This window comes from Hyaena hyaena, unplaced genomic scaffold (assembly GCF_003009895.1).
Source record: "Hyaena hyaena isolate Hyena2069 unplaced genomic scaffold, ASM300989v1 scaffold_457, whole genome shotgun sequence".
In the NCBI taxonomy this organism is placed as follows: Eukaryota; Metazoa; Chordata; class Mammalia; order Carnivora; family Hyaenidae; genus Hyaena; species Hyaena hyaena.
The window spans coordinates 1109589-1125223 of NW_024081088.1; the positions used below are offsets into that span (position 1 = coordinate 1109589).

Consider the following 15635-nt stretch of genomic DNA (forward strand, 5'->3'; position numbering starts at 1 on the left):
ACACACACACACACACACACACACACACCTCTCATACATACATATGTACATACATACAGCACATAGAGCACTTATCCATATGCATATATATTAATTCAAATATGTGTACAAATATATGTATATCTTTGAACTGAGTGTTTAGCAAGTTTGGATGTGTATGTGTGTGTGTTTGTGTACTAAGTTTGTGTGTGTACGTTTTATAAAGAACAGTACTGCAGAGCTTCAGAAAAGTTTCCAGCATTCATTAAAGACTACCTATAATAAAGAAGATTCACTGCTTTTCAATTCTGTCCAATCTTTCTAAGTTATCTGTGACTCCTCTTCAAGATGAACTTTCTTGCCCTTTATTAATTGCAGGATAAATATATCCAGATCAAAGATGACCTGTCCTGGTGTTTTCTCGCCTGTGGGAGAGCATACCCAGTGGATATTTATGCCTGGGGTCTGTACAGTTCAGCCTCACTGTCAGTAGATGCTGACAATTCATTTGCATAATGAACTCTCTGAAGGATCTTTAAAGCCTCTGCCAGCAAAGATTAGAGAATAACTACAAGGATTATTGCTACATCCCCTTCAATGAGCTCTCACACGCTGTCCACTCTGAGCTGAATCGCTGACCCCTAATTTGAGGGCTAACTGAGTGTTATCGGTTTGCTAAGACTTCTTAAGTGCCTGAGCATTGGTTTAGCTCACTGACATCTGGAGAACGGTGGCAGGAAGTCAAGCCAGGCCAGGTGAGTAAAGAAGGGGTCTCCCGTTAAAAGCAAGAAGTTCAACTGCAATGTTTTAAAAGTATTCATTCTGCACCCAAGGTTACGAAAATTGGGCCAACTTGTCTGGAAAGGAAAAATTACTATAGATTGACTAAAATTTCCTTTTTCCCATTGCTATTAGAACTCCCTTCGCAGTAAAAACTTAGCGACCTCAAAGGGCATTTAAGTAAGGTAACTACTGAGACAAATGTAAAGGTAAACGGAATCCATTGTTTAAGAGATATTTCAAATCATCGTCTAGTAATATGTAAACAAACAGAGGGAGCTGAAATGAGAAGTCACAACTGTTCTTTTTTTTTTTAATATTTTTTAATTTATTTCTAGGAGAGAGAGAGAGACAGCGTGAGCAGGGGAGGGTCAGACAGAGAGGGAGACACAGACTCTGAAACAGGCTCCAGGCTCTGAGCTGGCAGTCAGCACAGAGCCCGACGCGGGGCTCGAACCCACGGACCGCGAGATCATGACCTAAGCGAAAGGCGGACGCTTAACCGACTAAGCCACCCAGGCGCCCCAGAAGTCTCAACTTTTCTTAGAGAAAACTTCTTTGATCATTTCTATTTTAGTACTCTTCATTGTAAACCCAATACATTCCCAATAAATCCAGGGAATGTATTTAAACCATTAATTTTTTATTTATAATTCTTTAGCTATATTTATTATTTACTGTGAAAAATATTCACACCATTCCTTATAGGCATTTCTTCCCCCAGTGTCTTTTTTAAGTACATATAATCATGGGGCGCCAGGTGGCTCAGTTGGTTTAGCATTTGACTTTTGATTTTGGCTCAGCTCATGCTCTTACTGTTTCTGAGTTTGAGACTCGCCTCAGGATAGCACAAAAACTTCTTGGGATAATCACTCTCCCCCTCTCTCTGCCCCTCCCCTGTGCCCCTTCTCTCTGTCTCTATCAAAATAAATAAATAAACTTTGAAAAATAAGTATACATAGTCTCTTGATTATTATCTATAATTGAAAAATAACCTGAATAGTTACTGATTCAAGAACTTTAGGCAGTCTCAATTTCCTCCTGTATGAGAAGAAATGGGTCCATCCTAATCCCTGCCGGTCAGCCTGTGGCCTGGTGGGTTCCGCCTGTAGACCAGCACACTCTAGAAGCCTCACCCAGAGAAGTGGGCAAATCCTCAGTAGGCTTGTGCCAGGGGTGCTTCTAGTCACTCGGTGGGGGTGGGGGTGGGGAGAGAAGAGATGACTTCCTTCTACTTCCATCTACCTCTTCTTTCCAACAAACCATCACTCAGCTTTTCTCATCTGTACTTCTAGTGCCATATACTCAAAGTTTATAACATTTTTGTAGCATTTTAGGTTTTTAAAAAGTACTTTCACAACCAAGAGCAAATTTGGCACCTCCTTGTGAAAGGACAGTTGGCAACGAATGAGACAGGTGAGATTGTCACGACTGGTGTCCCAAGGGCTTCCATTGGGTAGAAGCCAGGGATGCTGCTAATTGTCCTACAATGAACAGGACCGTCTACCACAGCAAAGAATTATTTTATTTTTATTTTTTTAACATTTTATTTTATTTTATTTTATTTTTTACAAATAGTTTATTGTCAAATTAGTTTCTACATAACACTCAGTGCTCATCCCCAAAGTGCCCTCCTCCATGCCCATCCCCCCCTCCCCCCCACATCCATCAGTCCTCAGTTTTTGTCAGCATTCAAGAGTCTCTCATGGTTTGCCTCTCTCCCTTTCCCCCACCATTTCCGCCCTTCTTCTCCCCCTTGTTCCTCCATCAAGTTCCTCCTAATCCTCCTATACGTGCAAACATATGATATTTGTCCTTCTCTGCCTGACTTATTTCGCTCAGCATAACACCCTCAAGGTCCATCCATGTTGCTACACATGGCCAGATTTCATTGTTTCTCATTGCCATGTAGTATTCCATGGTATAGATAAACCACATCTTCTTGATCCATTCATCTGTTGATGGACACTTAGGCTCTTTCCATGTTTTAGCTATTGTGGAGAGTGCTGCTATGAACATTGGGGTACATGTGCTCCTATGCCTCAGCATTTCTGTATCCCTTGGGTAAATTCCTAGCAGTGCTATTGCTGGGTCATAAGGGAGTTCTATTGTTAGTTTCCTGAGGAACCTCCACACTGTTTTCCAGAGGGGCTGTACCAGTTTACATTCCCACCAACAGTGTAGGAGGGTGCCCGTTTCTCCACATCCTCGCCAGCATCTAGAGTTCTCTGATTTGCTCATTTTAGCCACTCTGACTGGCGTGAGGTGGTATCTCAGTGTGGTTTTGATTTGTATTTCCCTGATGAGGAGGGATGCTGAGCATCGTTTCATGTGTCTGTTGGCCATCTGGATGTCCTCTTTGGAGAAGTGTCTGTTCATGTCTTCTGCCCATTTCTTCACTGGGTTGTTTGTTTTTCGGGCGTGGAGTTTGGTGAGTTCCTTATAGATTCTGGATATTAACCCTTTATCTGATATGTCATTTGCAACTATCTTTTCCCATTCCGTTGGTTGCCTATTAATTTTCTGGGTTGTTTCCTTGGCTGTGCAGAAGCTTTTAATCTTGATGAGGTCCCAACAGTTTATTTTTGCTCTTGATTCCCTTGCTTTTGGGGATGTGTCAAGTAAGAAGTTGTACCACAGCAAAGAATTATTTTGCCCCAATGTCAATAGCTCTAAATTGAGGAAACCATGGACTCTCCAGGCTTACTCTGAAAAATGAAAACCAAAAGACAAGTTTTTAAATACTATACACCGAAATCCACTGAAGAGCCAGGTAGCAACTTCTGTGTTCTTCAAGGAGATCCTTAAAAGCACCAAGGTAGAGGCATCTGGGTGGCTCAGTCGGTTAAGCGTCCGACTTCGGCTCAGGTCATGATCTCACAGTTCATGGGTTCGAGCCCCTTGTCGGGCTCTGTGCTGACAACCAGCTCAGATCCTGGAGCCTGTTTCAGATTCTGTGTCTCCCTCTCTCTGACCCTCCCCTGCTCACACTGTTTCTCTATCTTAGAAATATAACATTAAAAAAGAAAATAGAAGCACCAAGGTAGAATGACATCCATTTACCTTCAACTTCATAATCCAGTAGAAATCATGCCACATTGCTTCTTACTTGGATCAGGATTTTTTGGAATATTTTTGTTATTCCTGGAATTTCTAATGTCTTATTTTAATCTCATTGAGAGAAGAAATACATGTTGTTGTTGTTTTTTCTTATTACACCACTAGGATTATGCAGCTCCTTCACAAATGTCAGTTTTGCACAGACTGCTTTTCATGACTGCCGAGTAGCTGTCATACAGGGTTTCCCAACACCCCCCCCCACCCATGACCCTCCTCAACCATTTTAGATCTGGCACCTTCACGTCTTAAATTACTTTTTCATGTTGCCAATAAATGTTCTCATGTAATTATGTCAAGAATGATGTGGGAGAGATAAAAAGGTTTGAATACCTTCATACTTGATGGTTTAGCAAAGCTATCCAATCTGTGTCACAGCCACGTATCTCAGAACTTTGGGGATGTTATTTTATTGTCATCAAGTACTTAGTGATCCCGAATAGAAGTTTCATGTCCATCTCAGTCTAAAGCCTTTGGGGGATACACTCCCAAAACTTTTGGAGCTTCTCTTAAGTCTTGGTTGAACTTTTTATTTAGGTTATTTGGGGACTAAATTAACAGAACGAGATGATTGTATTTCTCATGTAAAACAAAATATGAAGACAGGTGTTTCTGAATTGAAGGTTCTCAACTAGCTTTTCTGAGTTCTCTAAGGTTCTAACCTTAGGAGTGTCGGTTCACTGCAGCAACATTAAGCATCATGACCTTCATGGACCTCTCCTCCTCCTCTTCTCTTCATGTTCCTTCTCTTTCTCTTCCATCATCTTCTTCCATTTCTTTGTCTTCCTCTTTCTCCTTCTCCTCCTCTCTTTCTCTCTTTCCCTTAAGCAGAAAGAAATTCCCTTCCTCAAATTCCCCATTTAGCCACCTTCCCCGTTTCATTCAATTGACCATAACTGTGAAGCATCTTCACTTGGTCACTGATCAAGTAGACAGTGTATGCCTATCTCCTGTCGTTGGGAGAGTATGGACCTTGCCTCAGGTAATTTTCTCAATAATTCAGATTCCTCTGAGTCAAAAGGAGCAGACTATCTATTGGGTAAGTAAATGACAATATCTGTAGTCTTTTGAAATTTTATCAGTAACAGCATGTATGGACTGTTTGTTTTTTTTAATTTAATTTTAATTTATTTTATTTTTTATTATTATTTTTATTATTTCATGGTTCCTTTTAATCTAAAGAGTCATTTTTATTAGCTTTGGGAAATTTTTGCCTCCAATTAAATTCCCCATGATTTCTTTCTCCCATTCCTCAGAAACTCCTAACAGAGAAGTGCTGGCCCTCCTGGACTGGTTCCTTTTGACTTTTTTTTTCCCCTCTGATTGCTGTTATGTTTCTTTTGTAAACCATGTTCTTACAAAGTTCTAAATTTAATTCCATAAGGTCCCTACGTTGCTTCTTTTTCATTTTTTTAGTGTTTTTTTTTTATTTATTTCCGAGAGAGAGAGACAGCATGAGCAGGGGAGGGGCAGAGAGAGAGGAAGACACAGAATCCAAAGCAGGCTCCAGGCTCTGAGCTGTCAGCACAGAGCCCGAAGTGACACTCGAATTCACAAACTGTGAGATCATGATCTGAGCTGAAGTTGGATGCTTAACATATGGAGCCACCTAGGTGCCCAACCAAGGCTACGGCTTTTAGCACAGTCACAGCACGTGGTATAAACTCAGGGAACATTATCCATACTAACGGATTAATGAACTCACATAATCCCAAAATAATCCAGAAGATGGCCTTGTGTTAATACTTGCTAAAAGCAAGACAACTTGTGAAATATTATCATGAATGTTTTTTTGTCATTTGTCTGAGTGCCTATAACTAGCAATTGCTATTATTGATTGGTTCCCCTTTGGCCTTCTGATTATCTGTCCACATTGCTCCACAGGCCTTCACTAAGCAATCTGTCTTTGCCTTTAACCCAATACAAGTTACTAATTTGGCAAAACGTCCCCAACATTTTCCAGTATGGGATTTCCATCACCCACTATATTAAATTCTCAATGTTTCTAGGAGAACTGAGGTGGTTCGCAGTAATATTTATACCATTCAAACAAGGGCTTTATAGTCAAATATTTATATAGCTCAAGCAAAGACTTTGTTTTTTTCCTCTATCCTGCCACTTGCTAATTGTGTGACTCTGGGCAATTATGAAACCTCGCTCAGCCTCAGTTCTTTTTCTTTGTAAACTGTGGATAGCTTCTAGCACATTATAGTATACCATGTGCGGTGGGGAAAACCAAGTGAGAAGCTGAATGCAAAGCACTCAGCAGTTTCTTCTATGTGGTTAGTGCTGAAAAAAGTTAGAAAATTATATAGCAAATATTAAGACAGCACAAAAAGAGGAAATTGCAGTCATAACGTCTCTGGCACCAAAGAGAAAAACAAAAAAAACCCTGGAGATTTAAAAGCAAGCTGGGAACATCAAGGGTCCAAATGAAAGAGACACTCCCAAATTGTTGATGTAATACCTGTACTTGATAAAAAATCGTGTATTCAATAAATGAGGGTACATAGTATTAGTATAGGCAGTACATGCATATCATTGGATGAAAGTATTCTCTTTGGTAAATGAGAGTGGTCATTTGCAGGTGTGAACTAATTGGACTGAAGAAGCCAAATACAATTTGTGTCTGCTTCCAACTGAGCCATTTCTGGTCAGTTTTATCTTTTATCTCCAGGGAACTCCTTGGGGAAACTCATCCAGTATATACAGGATAAAGAATGCAAGTCGATAGTCCTCAAAATCTTGATTGCATATTTCAGCAGTAAAAACATTTCAGGACCTCTCTATTTTTGTACATATATGTTTATTTACGAAGTTTTTATATGCAGTACTAAATACTGTTCTAAAACTGTATGCAATTTACAAAACCACAATATAAGGAAGTAGTAAGCAAACATTATAATGCTCCTATATTCCAAAGCATCATTTTATATGTAAATTCCATAGTTGAAAAGAAAAAAAAAACCCAGATTCTCAGGGCAGAAAAAATTATGATGAAGTGTTCGAACAGCCGAAGAGGTTGGTTCTGCGTTCTTAAGCATCAGGTTGTATCCAATTCTCACTGTAATAACTCGAGCCACTGGAGTTTATTGGAATTACAGGCAGAGGTAATCTTTTCAAATCTATTTCATCTGTTGCCTAAAGTGGCACTGTTCCAACAATTAATTACATCAGGAGTTAAAAGATAACATAGTGGAAAATAATAGTGCTCGTCTGTGCTTTTGAAATTTTTCATGTCATGCGCTAGTAAAAATTAGGATATTTGTATAGCATGTAAGAGTAAATGGTCAAGGCTTCTCGCAGCCCAGAGTGACTGGCCATAGGTCTCTCTCTCCCCTCAGCTCTTTAGATGACCCAAGGTCTAAAGTGCTGGCATACCTGGAACTGATTTCTGGGATACCTGTGGAGACATGCTCCCTGAGACCACAGATTGCTTCCATGAAGAAGTGATTTCTGAGTTGTGTTTTTAAAGATGTGAATCAGAAAATGGTTTGTAGGACTTTGACATTTTCATGTATTGTGCAACAATAGCATTTGTAGACCTGATTACTTTGTATCTTTGTAATCCCCTTCTTCAGATTGGATGTGTTCTAGAAAGTTTGAGCCATGTAGCCTTCCTGATACTACATCTTTTCAATCCACTTTGAAAATGACTGCCAGATTTGTTCTTAAGCATTACTTTCATCAAGTATTCTCATTATTTCAAAACCTCAGTGACTTTCTTTATCCTGGTGTATCAAATGCAAGCACTTAAGACTGACTTTGACTGCTCCTTGTAACCTGGATTTATCTCCATATGCAATTTGTTTCTCAGACTTGTCATGCCTTCATGCAGGTATCCAATCATTCATTTATGCACCTGCTGTTGTGTTAGGCATTAAGGATTTATGAATTAATAAGACATGCCCTTGGTAAACTAGCAGCCAAGTGTGGGAAAATAGAAAGATGATTACATACAGCATGATAAATATTCTAGTTGAGTTACAAATAAAGAACAGCAACAAAGGATTGTCCTTTATTGGCCATCGCTCTTGTGTACATAAGGCCATAATACAGAGGGCTTTAGTGTTGTTGTATTATTTAAATGTTTTCATGTTTCTTAAAATGTTGCCACTGGAAGGGTCTTATTTCAGAAATGAATCTGCTTTGATAAGTTGTTTACAAGAAAAATGTGGCAGACAATGTGATTCAGTGCAACAGGCTCTAAAGGGTTGAATTCTAAAATATGATTTACTTACTATGTGTTATAGAATGAATCATTTACTACTTTAGGCCTCAGTTGTCTCATTTATAAAACAAGGACTTGGCCTAAGTAATTGCTAGGGACCATTTTAATTCCGGATTAAAACTTACAGTTGTATATTTGGCCATTATGGCTTCTACCCTCCCAGATGTCCAGATAAGAATATTTATAATCCATTTCAAACAGATGGGATCTGGGATCCTCGGGTAATAGCGGTCCTGAAACACGCTTGGGCTGGGCTTCTTAATGCCATGTATAAGGGACTCAGCTAGATATTATAGGAATTGCAAAGTGTCACAAGTGCCCCTCCTTCTTCAGGTGTGGACACAGGAGGTAACAGTCTGGAACACAAGAACACAGTGGGCCCTGAGGCACATGCCTCTTCTCAGACCCTGACGGTTTCCCTCAGGCCACTGGCCAGATAAAGAAGTGACACTCTTTGCTGGAGCGACTTTAAAAGGAGGCTGCTCAAATGGAATTGGAATGAGTTGTATTTGTTCTTTTAAAGCAGAAGCTTTAAAGCTCTTGGATATTCCACACCTGACTGAGTCTGTCCTCCTCTGTCATTTCACTCCTTAAATCCTCTTTAAAGGCCTCTAACATTTTGTATATTTTACCCATACACAGTACCTTTCAAAAATAACTTGCATTTCTTTATGAATGTTTTAAAGGCTTTTTTTTTTCTCATGATTACAGTATGATTACATAGCTAGAGTTCAGCTCATTTACCACGGTCTTTGCATTAAGTGTATGTAAGTTTGACATTTGTCTTTCACAAAGACAATTAATATTCAGGAAAAGTAGTGACTCAAACACCCATATTTGTTGTCAAGGTGTCAGAAATCCCTTTGTCTCTGTAGAACTTATTCAGATTAGTTGTCTAGGCCCCAAATATCAAGACTCTAAAATAAGAAAAAAAAAAACCCACAAAAAAACCCCCAAAACACTGGATAAACCTTTAAAGAAAAAACTGAGGTCCAAAGTTAAGAGGAACACCACATATAAGGGCTTACTCTTTCCATCTTTTCTACAGAAGGTTCTGCTCTGCATTACAGAATGGGTGGGTCAGTGTGGAGACAGGAAGAAATTGACGTGGGAAGGAATTTTCCAAGATTTCACATATGGAGAAGGGGTTTATTTTCTTTATATAAATTGTCATAAAATGAACTTTGTTTTCCAAAAAACTTTTTGTAAAGTTTATAGTCAGTGCTATTTTTGTGGGATCACTTGTCAGAATTCATGTAATGAAATATTTTCTCAGAGCTTTGCAAGCTAGACTGGTCTTCTGGGACTTTGAATTTTTGATTTTAAAAAAAGTAATAAACCTCTACGACATTAATGTTCCCATCTAACAATGACATATTTTCATCTTGCATTTTAACCATAGATTGTCAAAGGAATTGTATATTTATCAAATCTTCAGCTGTTTAAAGTGAGTGTGTAAATTTCTTCTACATCTTCAGCATCTGCTAAATGTCAAGTCTTCTTTCTATGAAGGAAATTGAAGAAGACACAAAGAAATGGAAAAACATTCCATGCTCATGGATAGGAAGAATAAATATAGTTAAGATGTCATTACTACCTAAAGCACTCTACACATTCAATGCAATTCCAATCAAAATTGCACCAGCATACTTCTCAAAACTAGAACAAACTATCCAAAAATTTGTATGGAACCACAAAAGACCCCGAATAGCGAAAGTAATACTGAAAAATAAAACCAAAACGGGAGGTATCACCATCCCAGACTTCAGCCTCTACTACAAAGCTGTCATCCTCAAGACAGTATGGTATTGGCACAAAAACAGACACATAGACCAATGGAACAGAATTGAGAACTCAGAAGTGGACCCAAAAGTATACAGCCAACTGATCTTTGACAAAGCAGGAAAGAATATCCAATGGAAAAAAGACAGCCTTTTTAACAGATGGTGTTGGGAGAACTGGACAGCAACATGCAGAAGAATGAAACTAGATCATTTTCTCACACCATGCACAAAAATCAACTCAAAATGGATAAAGGACCTGAACGTGAGACAGGAAACTATCAACACCCTAGAGGAGAAAGCAGGAAACAACCTCCTTGACCTCCACCGCAGCAACTTCTTACTTGACACATCCCCAAAAGCAAGGGAATCAAGAGCAAAAATAAACTGTTGGGACCTCATCAAGATTAAAAGCTTCTGCACAGCCAAGGAAACAACCCAGAAAATTAATAGGCAACCAACGGAATGGGAAAAGATAGTTGCAAATGACATATCAGATAAAGGGTTAATATCCAGAATCTATAAGGAACTCACCAAACTACACGCCCGAAAAACAAACAACCCAGTGAAGAAATGGGCAGAAGACATGAACAGACACTTCTCCAAAGAGGACATCCAGATGGCCAACAGACACATGAAACGATGCTCAGCATCCCTCCTCATCAGGGAAATACAAATCAAAACCACACTGAGATACCACCTCACGCCAGTCAGAGTGGCTAAAATGAGCAAATCAGAGAACTCTAGATGCTGGCGAGGATGTGGAGAAACGGGCACCCTCCTACACTGTTGGTGGGAATGTAAACTGGTACAGCCCCTCTGGAAAACAGTGTGGAGGTTCCTCAGGAAACTAACAATAGAACTCCCCTATGACCCAGCAATAGCACTGCTAGGAATTTACCCAAGGGATACAGAAATGCTGAGGCATAGGAGCACATGTACCCCAATGTTCATAGCAGCACTCTCCACAATAGCTAAAACATGGAAAGAGCCTAAGTGTCCATCAACAGATGAATGGATCAAGAAGATGTGGTTTATCTATACCATGGAATACTACATGGCAATGAGAAACAATGAAATCTGGCCATGTGTAGCAACATGGATGGACCTTGAGGGTGTTATGCTGAGCGAAATAAGTCAGGCAGAGAAGGACAAATATCATATGTTTGCACGTATAGGAGGATTAGGAGGAACTTGACGGAGGAACAAGGGGGAGAAGAAGGGCGGAAATGGTGGGGGAAAGGGAGAGAGGCAAACCATGAGAGACTCTTGAATGCTGACAAAAACTGAGGACTGATGGATTTGGGGGGAAGGGGGGATGGGCATGGAGGAGGACACTTGTGGGGATGAGCACTGGGTGTTATGTGGAAACTAATTTGACAATAAACTATTTGTAAAAAAAAAAAAAAAAGACTTCTTTCTTGAAGTAGACACTGGTGGGAAAATATCAAAGAGGAAGAAGTGGGAGAAGCAATATACTTGGCATTTATTTGTGAAAGCCCCATGATTGTTTTACATATCCTTCTCATAATGGCATTTCCAGGGCCTAGTACAGTGCTGCTATGCACATATACACACATACTTCAAGATGCTTACTAGCTTACATGCCATAAATCAACTTCCCTGCTTCTAAATTCAAGTTCCTCCTTATGTTCTTGTCATTTTGCTTTCTCGGACCAACCTATCTAAGAACACCATGCGTAAGAAATGATATTTCTGCCTAGCGTGTATCCATACCTGTATTTGTTCACTTGATCATTATGAAATGACAAGTCATGACAGCAGGCAATTTTCTTGGTTGGTTCATTACTGTAGTTCTAGAAAGCTACCTTAGGAGTACCCAAGGAGACATTCTGTAAGTACTTTCTAAATAAATGAATGGTGGAAAGGAAAGGAAAGGAATGAATAGATGACCTAAACATTAAGATAAACATTTCATAATAATGGATAACTTATTGTAGAGAGAGGATGAGATGGGCTTCAAGTCATATCCAAAAATGATTAGGTGATAGAGAGACTGAGCTTGTCAGTAACTGAAAGCAGATGTAGAAGAAGGGAGGAGAGAGGGCAGAGAAAGTGTTCATTTTGAAAGCCTGCCTAGTTGGCCTGCTGGAGACGTCCATCAGATAGGCAGAAGGGCAACTGGGAGGCCTCGGCAAGAAATATGACTAGAAAAGTAAAGTGAAATATTATTATGGAATTCAGAGTTTACATTTTCATATACATTTTTCCTTCTTCCAGGAATGGTCACTTTTTCTTCATATATTTTGACAAGTGCTGTATTTGTTCTTCATGGTCCAGATGAATGGTGACCTCATTTGGCAAGTCTCATTGACAGAAGGCTCTTTCTCCATTTCTCCCTTGGTAGCATCATTAGATTCTTCCTTGAATACAGTAATACATTTAGGGCACAGCATTACACACAGTAAGCTATATCCCTGTCTGTTCTAACTCCCAAGTCCATGCATCCTAGCTACTCCTGATGGCAAGAAACATATTTATCCTTAAATGATAGTAATAAAACTTTAATAATAGCAATGGGCACTCTAAATCTGAATTAATGAAAGCAGTAAATGGAATCAATCAATAAGAGAGTGCAGAGAAGCTGATACAGGAACGTTGGGGAAAGCTATATTAAAATGGAGGAAGTAAAGGAATTTATGATCAATGAAGAGAGAACAGTAAAGAAGATTGAGATGGAGCATAGGGGTAGGAAATGAAGCAAGAAATGTATTTGCTACTTTAGGGAAGGAGATTTCAAGAACAAGGTGCATATTAAAGTCAAAACATAGACAGGACCCATGGGTTCCTAGTGACTCAGGGCACTGGTGGCCTATCAGACAATCATCTGGTGGAGTAATGAAGATAGAAACAAGATTGAAGAGAGAATGAAAGACACGCAATACTGAGCAGAGGATGCAGTCCAGTCTGTCCAAAAAGTTTGATAACATGGTGAACACAGAGGTGATGGTAATTCTAACAGCTGCAGGGCCCTTAACAATGTTATATTCCTACTCTGCTTGTAATTTTAATATAGAGATACCATGTACTTTGTTAAGTTTTTACTTATTTATTTATTTTGAGAGAGAATGAGAGAGAGCACAAGTGGGAGAGGAACAGAGAGAGAGGGAGAGAGAGAATCCCAAGCAGGCTCCACACTGTCAGCACAGAATCCTCTCCGGGGTTTAAACTCACTGACTATGAGATCATGACCTGAGCAGAAATCAAGAGTGGGATGCTTAACCAACTGAACCATCCAAGCGCCCCATGGTACTACATACTAGAAGATATCCAAATTAAAAGAAGCCAAAACTGCAAGAGAAAGAGGCACTTAATGGAGCAGTATCTCAGAGAATGTAGGAGAGGAGAGGAATATGATTTGATTGGCTTTGGGAAAAAGGGAGAGATGACTCTGAAATGGGAAAAAGGAAGAAATAGTGAAAGTAAAGGATTTTGTTTGTTTGTTTCTGCTGGAAAGAAAAATTAGGGGCACTGCATGGAATAAAGACTTTATAAGCCAACGTTATTAAATAGATACAATGGCAATAATTTTATCTGTGTCAGAAAAGATTGCCAGTTAGATGTGAACTGAAACATACACATAATAATAGTCTTCCTGTGGTGTAATTGAAATACAGTAGAAATTTTAATGACATTTACCAAATCTTCTAGAAGCCCAGAATACCCCTTTTGAGCATTTGATTATCTTAACATTTTAATATTATAATTACAGCATGTCAGTACTCTATTTAAAATGTAATTATCAAAGCTCAGAGGAAACTGATTCTTGTGCATCCATAATTTCATACAATATAATTTTAGAGCTAGAGCTATTTTTGTGTTATCATTTTAGTCATAGAAACATAGTTGAAAGTCTAGGGACTTGTAGTTTTCATTTTTTGATAGGCTTTTAAAAATCATCTTTGCTTTAAAAGTGGCCTTGTCACTGAATACATGTTTATCTGAAATAAATCAAATTTCCTCTGGTAGAATAAAATGGTTCATGCAGTTTTCACAAACATATCATGTCAGCAAAACTATATCCTCAAAAGAACATGTTTTGTAAAACTCTTTCATGCAAGCCATTTTACCCTACAAGAATTAAGACATTGTTAATTGTATTGATTGATGGATGATTTAGTAATTTCATTCGAGTATTTACTTAAATGTCATCTCAAAATGGCCTTTTCCAACTACCTTATTTTAAACACCCCTCAACAAAATGTAAACTCTCTGACATCTAGGATTTTTCCTTGTTCATCCCTGGAGCCCAGAAAGAGGCCCTTTCATGTTGAATCAACAACTATTTTAGGTGATATATGTATTATGCTTAACACAACGATGTCAGCATTGATTAAAACAATGATGGTTCCCAAAATATCTGGAATCAGAATCACCTGGAGAGACTTTTAAATATTAAGTTTTCCAATCTTCACTTGTTGGAGACATTATTTTCATGGGTTTGAAGTAGAACTTAAGATTTAAGAAATAATATCCTATGTGCTTTGTATATAAGTTAGAATGGGAATGGCACTCAACTCTCATTCATCTTTTTATTAAAAACTATATAAACTGTGTCTCTTTCCTTCCTTCCTTTCTTCCTTCCTTCCCTCTTTCCTTCCCCTGGCATGTATTTTTAAGCACAGTAAATACTAAATATTATAGATACCAAAATGAAGTAACTAATCATCCCTACCCCTAAAATGAATACTGCTAAACAATGGAAAAATCTTACCCTTTGAGAAGGCAAATGCTTATCACAAAGAGTGAAAGATAAGCAAATAATGAGTGAAGAAGCTGGTTAATACAGCTTGTGTATGCACGAGTGTATTTAAAAAATGAGGTGTGAACGAAGTAATGAAGCTTACCTTATGAAATTTATGACAGACCCAGGAGACAATCCAAAAGAGACACTGTAAATATATTGTGCGAAAGAGCATAGTTTTTGGAATAATTGCAGAAAGAAGAATCCCCAAATGCCTTGAGCTAGTCTCCTACATAAAAGCGCTGATTCCTTATTCAAACAACCTCTTTGCATTTAGCAGAAACGTATACAGTGGGTAGGTTCTTTGGCCAGCTAAGTCCAACCAGTTCATTAGCTGCTTGATATAGGAAGGACCCCGGTTCCTAACCACCGTGTCTAACCACATTTCCCATCGTGTTACATTCAAGGCACTGAAGAAAGATGGCAGCAACCTGTTACTTTCGCTTGTGACTGCGGCGTGGAAGGCAGTTCTTCTCTCCTCCCTGTCACTTCCCTGCAGAACAATTTTCAACACACTTCTCACCACAACCTTTGTGGGTTAATGCAGAATTTACAGCTCGGAGGGGGTCCGGACACAAAAAAGACAGCAAAGGGAAGGCATCCTTTCCCCTGCCCGGCTCACGACTGCTCCTTCCTTGTAGGTCTTCCCCATCAGCACCAATACAATCAGCTCAAAAGCAAGGCAGAAAGAGGGACCTAGGGCTGAAGAGCGTGGCTGGAATTGCTCTCTGCTGATAAAAGAAGAGAGGATGATAATGGAAGGAAGAGTGGTTAATCCACTTTGATAGCGGGTGATACTGTTAAGTTAACAACAAGGAGAATTCGAGAGCTACCCACGTTTGACAAAGCGCACTCGGGTGTGTAAGTTCAGGTGTGCACACACACAACAGGCTTCGTTATTGTAACACCTCATAGTTGCACTAAGAATGATCAAAGATTTTCCACTTACTTAAACAATTTATTTTATTTTTTAAAAAAGTTT

General features: G+C 39.0%; 1 non-coding gene across 1 annotated transcript; it reads left to right on the plus strand.

Annotated features, from left to right (window-relative positions):
- The first annotated feature begins 1816 nt into the window (after positions 1-1816).
- LOC120246216 lies at positions 1817-1951 on the plus strand. Its single transcript, XR_005531979.1, has one exon. It is a non-coding gene; the product is annotated as a small nucleolar RNA SNORA52 (small nucleolar RNA).
- Positions 1952-15635: the final 13684 nt, after the last annotated feature.